The sequence below is a fragment of the Lissotriton vulgaris genome, chromosome 3_1, assembly GCF_964263255.1.
Source record: "Lissotriton vulgaris chromosome 3_1, aLisVul1.2, whole genome shotgun sequence".
Classification (NCBI taxonomy): Eukaryota; Metazoa; Chordata; class Amphibia; order Caudata; family Salamandridae; genus Lissotriton; species Lissotriton vulgaris.
This window is the reverse complement of record NC_141689.1, coordinates 1,002,204-1,011,091: the sequence shown is the minus strand read 5'-3', so window position 1 is coordinate 1,011,091 and position 8,888 is coordinate 1,002,204.

Below are 8,888 nucleotides of genomic sequence, written 5' to 3'. Positions count from 1 at the left end.
ATGTTGCATGTAGCTCCACTGTCTAGTACAAAGCTTGTGCTATGACTCCCTACCTCAATATTCACCTTCGCTGTTTTCTTTATCTTCTGTTTGTCTAAGAGATTAATGTGTTCCATCGTGTGCTCTTCTGTTGGTACCTCTGACATCATATACAGCCATTCTGCTGCCTCTGGCATCTCTGCTCCATCCGATCCAGCTGAGGGGCTGCGATTCTGCATGTCCATGTGTCATGCGTACCTGCTTGTCACTGCCCGACATCTTGCTGGCCTCCCCTGCTCACTTTTGAATTGTCCACTCATGCAGACACTCGTGAAATGGTTATTCCTGTAGCATTTCCGGCATTTGTGACCCATCGCCGGGCAGGCGCCAGCATGTGGGAATTCAAGTCCACAGTGATAGCATGTTCTTTCTTGCTTCTGCTTCCAGGGCACGGTGTATTGTCTGGTTTCTTGACGTTTCCAAATACTCGGTTTGATTGTTCCACTCTTTTTGGCTTCCCATTCTCCATTTGTCTGGCATGTGTTGTAGCTCTGGCCTCTGCTCGAGCCATGGTCAGCATTTTCTCTAGCATGGACGGTTTCTTCAGAATTTGTGCGCGGAACTCCACTGACTGACAGCCTTCAATGATGCGCAGTTGTATGGCCTAATGTGTCAAATTCGCAATATGTAACTAATGTTCGTAGTCTGGTTGCAAAGTTGTTGAGGGACTCCTCTGCTAGTTGGCACGTGGTATTGAACGTGTGCCTCTCAAAGTCCACATTACTTTTAAGGCCAAATTTGTCTGTGAGGCACTTTATCAGTCTCTTGTAAGTTGAGGTCTGTTCTAGGTTAAATGTTATCAAGAGATCCTCAACCTCATCACCTACGAAGTTTAGGAACAAATCTATGTTTTGCTCATCTGTGTAATCCTTGCATGTGGCATTCATGTAGTGTTCAAATTGCATTATCCATCTTTCCCAACGAATGCCTGTTTGTGGGTCTGACAAACTGAACGGCAGTGGTCTGCAGAAGATTGCATTCACGCTGGCTCGTCATTTCTGTCTTCTGTCATTTTATTGTGATGCAGACCTTCTTCTCCTTACTCTGTATGCCTTTCCTTTCTTCTGTGTGCAGTTTTCTTCTTTTGCTGTACTTTGTTTTCTTCATTTCACCTTTGTTTGCTGTAATTTCCTTTTATTTCACCCTTTTTTGTTTCTTTTGTGCTTTTTCAGTGTTTGCTTGACTTTAAAATGGCCACCTGGCCTTCTCTAACTTCTGATTGGCTCTCCTGCCTGACTTCAAAATGGCCACTGAGATTTCTGCTGGGTGAAATTTCCCATCTCTTCTAATGCCTGACTCTAAGATGGCGGCCAGGCCTTTTCTAGCCTTTGATTGGTTCTCCCACCTGACCCTAAGATGGCAGCTGAGTGCTTGAAATCTATGCGGGAGGCTTGGGCTATCTTGTTAGTGAGCGGGTGGCTGCAGTCACGGTCGGGTGCACCGCTCCCCTTCTCTGCACTTTTCCACTTGATGAGGCCGGGGTGGGCTCCCGTTGTTGCTGTATTTCCGTGCACGTGGACCAGGGTGGGCTCCTGGCTTCGCTATACCCGCGACCTGGTGGGCTCCCGATGTCGAGTTTTCTCTTCTGGGGGCCCGCGGACCAGGGAAGGCTCCTGGTTCCGTTCTTCTCGTGACCGGGGTGGGCTCCCGATGTCGAGTTCCTTTTTCTGGCAGTCAGTGGGCCAGGGTGGGCTCCTGGCTCCATTCGAACATCGTAGAGGCCATGGGCACCGCTTCCGGTGGTGTGGTGCTTGCAAATCCCACCTCGTCTTCGCCAGTTGTAGTGTCTTCCTACAGGAAACATGCAGTGACCGGTGAGTGGTCAAGTATTCTTTATTTCTGGTTCTTGCGCATGCTGTCAAGCACATCTTGTGCCCTCACAGTAGCATACTGCTGTCCCCCACTTACTGACCATAAGTGGTGTCCGGTTGCTGTCCCTTCTGGCCACTGGGTGCAGGGTCCTAGTGCCCTTTGCCCAGGTCACTGGTCTGGTTGCAAAGTTGTTGAGGGACTCCTCTGCTAGATGGCACGTGGCATTGAACGTTTGCCTCTCAAAGTCCACATTACTTTTGAGGCCAAATTTGTCTGTGAGGCACTTTATCAGTCTCTTGTAAGTTGAGGTCTGTTCTAGGTTAAATGTTATCAAGAGATCCTCAACCTCATCACCTACGAAGTTTAGGAACAAATCTATGTTTTGCTCATCTGTGTAATCCTTGCATGTGGCATTCATGTAGTGTTCAAATTGCATTATCCATCTTTCCCAACGAATGCCTGTTTGTGGGTCTGACAAACTGAACGGCAGCGGTCTGCAGAAGATTGCATTCACGCTGGCTCGTCATTTCTGTCTTCTGTCGTTTTATTGTGATGCAGACCTTCTTCTCCTTACTCTGTATGCCTTTCCTTTCTTCTGTGTGCAGTTTTCTTCTTTTGCTGTACTTTGTTTTCTTTATTTCACCTTTGTTTGCTGTAATTTCCTTTTATTTCACCCTTTTTTGTTTCTTTTGTGCTTTTTCAGTGTTTGCTTGACTTTAAAATGGCCACCTGGCCTTCTCTAACTTCTGATTGGCTCTCCCGCCTGACTTCAAAATGGCCACTGAGATTTCTGCTGGGTGAAATTTCCTATCTCTTCTAATGCCTGACTCTAAGATGGCGGCCAGGCCTTTTCTAGCCTTTGATTGGTTCTCCCACCTGACCCTAAGATGGCTGCCGAGTGCTTGAAATCTATGCGGGAGGCTTGGGCTATCTCGTTAGTGAGCGGCTGGCTGCAGTCACGGTCGGGTGCACCGCTCCCCTTCTCTGACTTTTCCACTTGATGCGGCCGGGGTGGGCTCCCGTTGTTGCTGTATTTCCGTGCACGTGGACCAGGGTGGGCTACTGGCTTCACTATACCCGCGACCTGGTGGGCTCCCGATGTCGAGTTTTCTCCTCTGGGGGCCCGCGGACCAGGGAATGCTCCTGGTTCCGTTCTTCTCGTGACCGGGGTGGGCTCCCGATGTCGAGTTACTTTTTCTGGCAGTCAGTGGGCCAGGGTGGGCTCCTGGCTCCATTCAAACGTCGTAGAGGCCATGGGCACCGCTTCCGGTGGTGTGGTGCTTGCAAATCCCACCTCGTCTTCGCCAGTTGTAGTGTCTTCCTACAGGAAACATGCAGCGACCAGTGAGTGGTCAAGTATTCTTTATTTCTGGTTCTTGCGCATGCTGTCAGGCACGTCTCGTGCCCTCACACTAGCATACTGCTGTCCCCCACTTCCTGACCATAAGTGGTGTCCGGTTGCTGTCCCCTCTGGCCACTGGGTGCAGGGTCCTAGTGCCCTTTGCCCAGGTCACTACACCGAGTATTTGTCTTTTAAGTAACAGGTACAGTGACATTTTGGGAACATGATTGATGTGAAGGAGGGCGGATGGTTATGCTTCTTGGTTTTTTATTTTGGTAGGTTTGAGAGAGTTTATTTACGGTGAGGGAAGACGGGGAGCGCGGTTTGAATGATGTAGTGCAGTGATTGCACGTTTTTTTACAGGGTGGGGCATGGCCACAGGGGACAGTAGAATATAGGGGGCAGGTGACTGGGGGTTGGATTGAGCGGGGCGGGCAGAAGTGTATTGATTGCACAGCCGTTGTGGAATTGAAGTCACACTCGTGTTTATTTTTAACTTTGCAGTTACCCCTGAGGAAGGGCTGTTTGCGAGCCAAACTGCACTGGGTGTTTTTTAATAAAGCTGCCACGTGATGGTGAATGAGGGACTTCTGCTTTGTGAGTTTGCCAGGTGGGCGATTTAAATCTGGGGCTTGCTGGGCTCACCTGCAATGATGTGACTAAATATGCTGCCACCAGGGCTCCCTGCACAGCACTGAGTGATTATTACAGAGGGAATCTCCAACTAAAACACAGGATGATTGTAAGGGATTAAGGTGAAGACCAAGTAGGGAAGGACCCCAGAGATATGTATGCTTCAGGCACACAGTCCTAACAGCATGAGACCACTTCCCGCTTAATTCACAGAATCATGTGATTCTGACAGAGAAATGTTTGGAAAGTGTGGAAGACTGCCAATCCCACCCATTGAATATTAAACCTCTAACCTGGGCACAAGGCAGACCCCTGAGATTCAGGGGGGTCGCAACCGTCCTGGGAGCCCCACCCCATCAAGGGAGGCCACTGTTTAGCCTAAACCAGTGAATATTTCAAAGCTATGGGAGACTATCAGACTACCTACCTCGGGAGCGTGCCTCTGCCTGCCTCGGGAGCGCGCCTCTGCTCCTGCCTGCCTTAGGAGCGCGCCTCTGCCTCTGCCTGCCTTGGGAGCGTGCCTCTGCCTGCCTCGGGAGCGAGCCTCTACCTCTGCCTGCTTTTGAAGCGTGCCTCTGCCTGCCTTGGAAGCGTGCCTCGACCCCTGCCTGCCTTGGGAGCGTGCCTCTGCCTGCCTCGGGAGCGTGTTTCTGCCTGCCTTGGGAGCGTGCCTCTACCTCTACCTGCCTCGGGAGCGAGCCTCTGCTCCTGCCTGCCTCAGGAGCGTGCCTCTGCCACTGCCTGCCTTGGGAGCGTGCCTCTGCCTCTGCCTGCCTTGGGAGCGTGCCTCTGCCTGCCTCGGGAGCGAGCCTCTGCTCCTGTCTGCCTCAGGAGCGTGCCTCTGCCACTGCCTGCCTTGGGAGCGTGCCTCTGCCTCTGCCTGCCTCGGGAGCGTGCCTCTGCCTCTGCCTGCCTCGGGAGCGAGCCTCTGCTCCTGCCTGCCTCAGGAGCGTGTCTCTGCCACTGTCTGCCTTGGGAGCGTGCCTTTGCCTCTGCCTGCCTCGGGAGCGTGCCTCTGCCTCTGCCTGCCTCGGGAGCGAGCCTCTGCTCCTGCCTGCCTCAGGAGCGTGCCTCTGCCTCTGCCTGCCTCGGGAGCGTGCCTCTGCCTGCCTTGGGAGCGTGCCTCTGCTCCTGCCTGCCTTGGGAGCGTGCCTCTGCTCCTGCCTGCCTTGGGAGCGTGCCTCTGCCTGCCTCGGGAGCGTGCCTCTGCCTGCCTTGGGAGCGTGCCTCTGCTCCTGCCTGCTTTGGGAGCGTGCCTCTGCCTGCCTCGGGAGCGAGCCTCTACCTCTGCCTGCTTTTGAAGCGTGCCTTTGCCTCTGCCTGCCTTGGGAGCGTGCCTCTGCTCCTGCCTGCCTTGGGAGCGTGCCTCTTCTCTTGCCTGCCTTGGGAGCGTGCCTCTGTTCCTGCCTGCTTTGGGAGCGAGCCTCTTCTCCTGCCTGCTTTGGGAGCCTGCCTCTGCCTCTGCCTCTGCCTGCTTTGGTTGGGTGCCTCTGCCTGCCTTGTGAGCCTGCCTCTGCTCCTGCCTGCCTTGGGAGCGTGCCTCTGCTCCTGCCTGCCTTGGGAGCGTGCCTCTGCCTGCCTCGGGAGCGTGCCTCTGCCTGCCTTGGGAGCGTGCCTCTGCTCCTGCCTGCTTTGGGAGCGTGCCTCTGCCTGCCTCGGGAGCGAGCCTCTACCTCTGCCTGCTTTTGAAGCGTGCCTTTGCCTCTGCCTGCCTTGGGAGCGTGCCTCTGCTCCTGCCTGCCTTGGGAGCGTGCCTCTTCTCTTGCCTGCCTTGGGAGCGTGCCTCTGTTCCTGCCTGCTTTGGGAGCGAGCCTCTTCTCCTGCCTGCCTTGGGAGCCTGCCTCTGCCTCTGCCTGCTTTGGTTGGGTGCCTCTGCCTGCCTTGTGAGCCTGCCTCTGCTCCTGCCTGCCTTGGGAGCGTGCCTCTGCCTCTGCCTGCTTTGCGAGCCTGAATCTGCCTGCCTTGGTCGGGTGCCTCTGCTGAGTTGCTGGCTGCTCACACTTATATGCACATTCTAGTGCTTTGAAGTGTGTTCTGCTGGTTTCTTTGCCATTGACCTTGGCAGTGATGCACCCACTCTTGTCGCGTGTATCTGCAGATTTCCCGGCAGTGATTCACACTTGTTCATATTCCAGCATCTCTCTGTTACATGCATATTTGTAGCCAGAATTAAGGGGCAGATTTACAAGCCACTTGCATCACTTTTGGTCCATTGTTGCATCATTTTTGTGACGCAGCGGCGGCGTAAAAGTTGGGGCCCATTTACAACATGATGCATCTAGGGAGATGCGTCACGTTGTAAAGCCCTGCGTCACATTATACCTGCGTCAGGTATAATGTATGCAGGGGGGGCGTTCCCATGCAGAAAAGCCTCGTAGAAGTGACGCAGTGAAATCTACAAGGTTTCACTGCGTCACTTTTAGGATTCCACTGCATCAAAACCTTACCGATAGAGGCCAGTGGTGGAGGCCAGTGGTGGAGGCCAGTGGTGGAGGCCAGTGGTGGAGGCCAGTGGTGGAGGCCAGTGGTGGGGACCAGTGGTGGAGGCCAGTGGTGGAGGCCATCAATGGATGCCAGCGGTGGAAGCCAGTGGTGGAGGCCAGTGGTGGGGACCAGTGGTGGAGGCCAGTGGTGGAGGCCAGTGATGGAGGTCAGTGATGGAGGTCAGTGATGGTGGCCATGGCCACCTACCCTTTGTGGACCGGTGGATAATCCCCAGGGTCTTCGGTGAGGCCCTCTGCCTCTGGGAAAGATCTATTCCCTAAAGCGAGGCCGTCTCTCCCCTTTCATTCCTTTGGTTGCCGCGGCGCAGGCTTTTGTCCTCAGTCTTGAGTAACTGCCCCAACTCATTGAGGACAGACAGCCAAGATTCCTGGCTCTGCTTCCAAATGTTCTCTACACAGTTGTGCAGAGCTTCTGCCAAGTATGGGGTGAAAACTGGACCAGCCAAAAGGGGAAATTATCTGCTGCTCTGTCAGTTTCCCATAAACAACTCGTGACTCAAATTCAAAGGTGAGTCTCAACTTTGGAGGGAGTCAATCTGGTCAAAAGACATTTCTTTAGGTGATCTTAGTAACTAGGAACCAGAGGGACTGTTCATTGGTGCTCGCCCTGGCCAATCAGATGCTGGTGTAGGGAAGTAGAGATAGAAAAGGATACCCATGGAGCCCTTGTCTTTGTGTGAGGTGCACACTCTTGGCCGAGCCTTTTCCACAGTCTCTAGTTAAATGTCGCTTCTCTCAGGCACCAGGACCACCTTTCGGATCCGGGTTGGGCCTGGTCAGGTGAGATGAACCGATCGTTTGTGCTCTGTTCAGAGATTGTGATCTGAAGCCGGGCAGCCCACCCTGGCCTTACAACAGTCCCTGCGGAGGAGGAGGGGGTGCAGCCATCAGGGCTGCATCCGACACAGTCAAGGGAAGGAGGCCCTGGCTTGGATGTATGCTTTGGGAGCGGGTGGGGAGTCTCTTCACTGGGGCGGACGTACCTCGCGAGTAATCATCAGTTGCTACAAACTGTTAGCAGCGCCTTGGCCTAGGCGTGGATGAGCCACTCACTAAAATGTACAGCACTTGCCAGGAGTCTTCCTGCGCCTTGAGTACGAGCATTAGGCGTTTGGCATTTAGCGCAGGAGGATTCGATATGAATGAACACGAGGACTAAGTATAATAATTGATGATCAATATACGAAGAGATTGAGAGTTACCGCAATATTTTTTTACCTCCCCCGGAGGATGGTGTGGGTTGGAATCATCACCATATATGAAATGGTTCAAAACAAGAGACATTAGAGCCTTGAAAAAGATGCTGGTGTCGACCTACGGTAGCGACGAAACACCTGTTGTCTGGCTAAGATCTGTTTAAAGGGAACCAGATGAAAAAGAAATAGGAACTAAGAACCTATTGTGATTTCTGTTGTACATTTGTTTTGACTTACAACTGCTACTGCTGGCATTCTTTTATTTAAAAATGTAAAGTGTGCTGCGGATTGTTATTAAGTTCATGTGCAGCTCAGGCCACAAAGGTTGGGCAGGCTGGTGGTTCTCTCCACCCTTCGGCACCGTTTTAGCAAGGATCAGATTGGGAGATCAAGTGGATCCCCCTTTGGGACGCCGATTTACCTATAAATCATACACGAGCTGCTGTGTTAGCCTTTGCCAGCGGACATGTGTCAGGACTCTCTGGCACCAGGAAACACACTGGGTTGGTGAGGATGACAACACGAGGAGCAGGCGGTCTCATGCAGACTGTGACCGGGATCCTGACACAGGCAAAGGTCAGTAGATCCCATGGATTTGCAGAGGAGAAGCCGGTCCATCCATCGTTTCACACCATTGAAGGCAAAAGCACAGTTGAGGTAGAATTGAATGTTGAGACCCAATAGAGTATCAATCAATCAATCAATTAATCAATCAATCAATCAATCAATCAATCAATCAGTGGTTTATAAAGCATGCTACTCACCCGGGAGGGTCTCAAGTCGCGGGGGGCGGGGTGGAGAGCTCCAGAGAATGGATGTGACTGCACGTGTCTGAAGTAAAGTCACCAGAAGTTGAGCAGCTGGCCTATCAGAGGGCTCCCTGGAGACACCTGGGACCCTGCACCAGAGCTCCTGGGCCCGCCGCTTTCCTTACTGGAGGGTGGCTCAGCGCACTGAAGCTCTCCTGGGGCCCTGAGGCAGCTAACTTGCCCCGATGCCTATCTGGTGGGCTTGGATGATGAACAAGGCCCTGGCATCCAGGGGTGATACTGCAGACACTCCATGGAGTGAATCCTGGGGTGCTCCGTGGAGTCCGGAGGAGCTGACCCAAATGGAGCACATTCGTCCTTGAGCTGAGCTTTCTTGATACCCGGGTGGTAACGTTGAGTGACCTCTGCTCTGTGCTTTCAAGCGAACTGAGGGAGCAGAGCACCGGGAGAGAGGAGAAGCAAACATAGGTTCAGAAGCCGACACCAAGCATTGAAGAACGTGTGGCGAGAGGAAGCGCTTCCCCTTCTCAAGTCCGTGAATGTATAATAAGCCCAAACTAGGGTGGATACATAATGATTGAAACACCAGGTA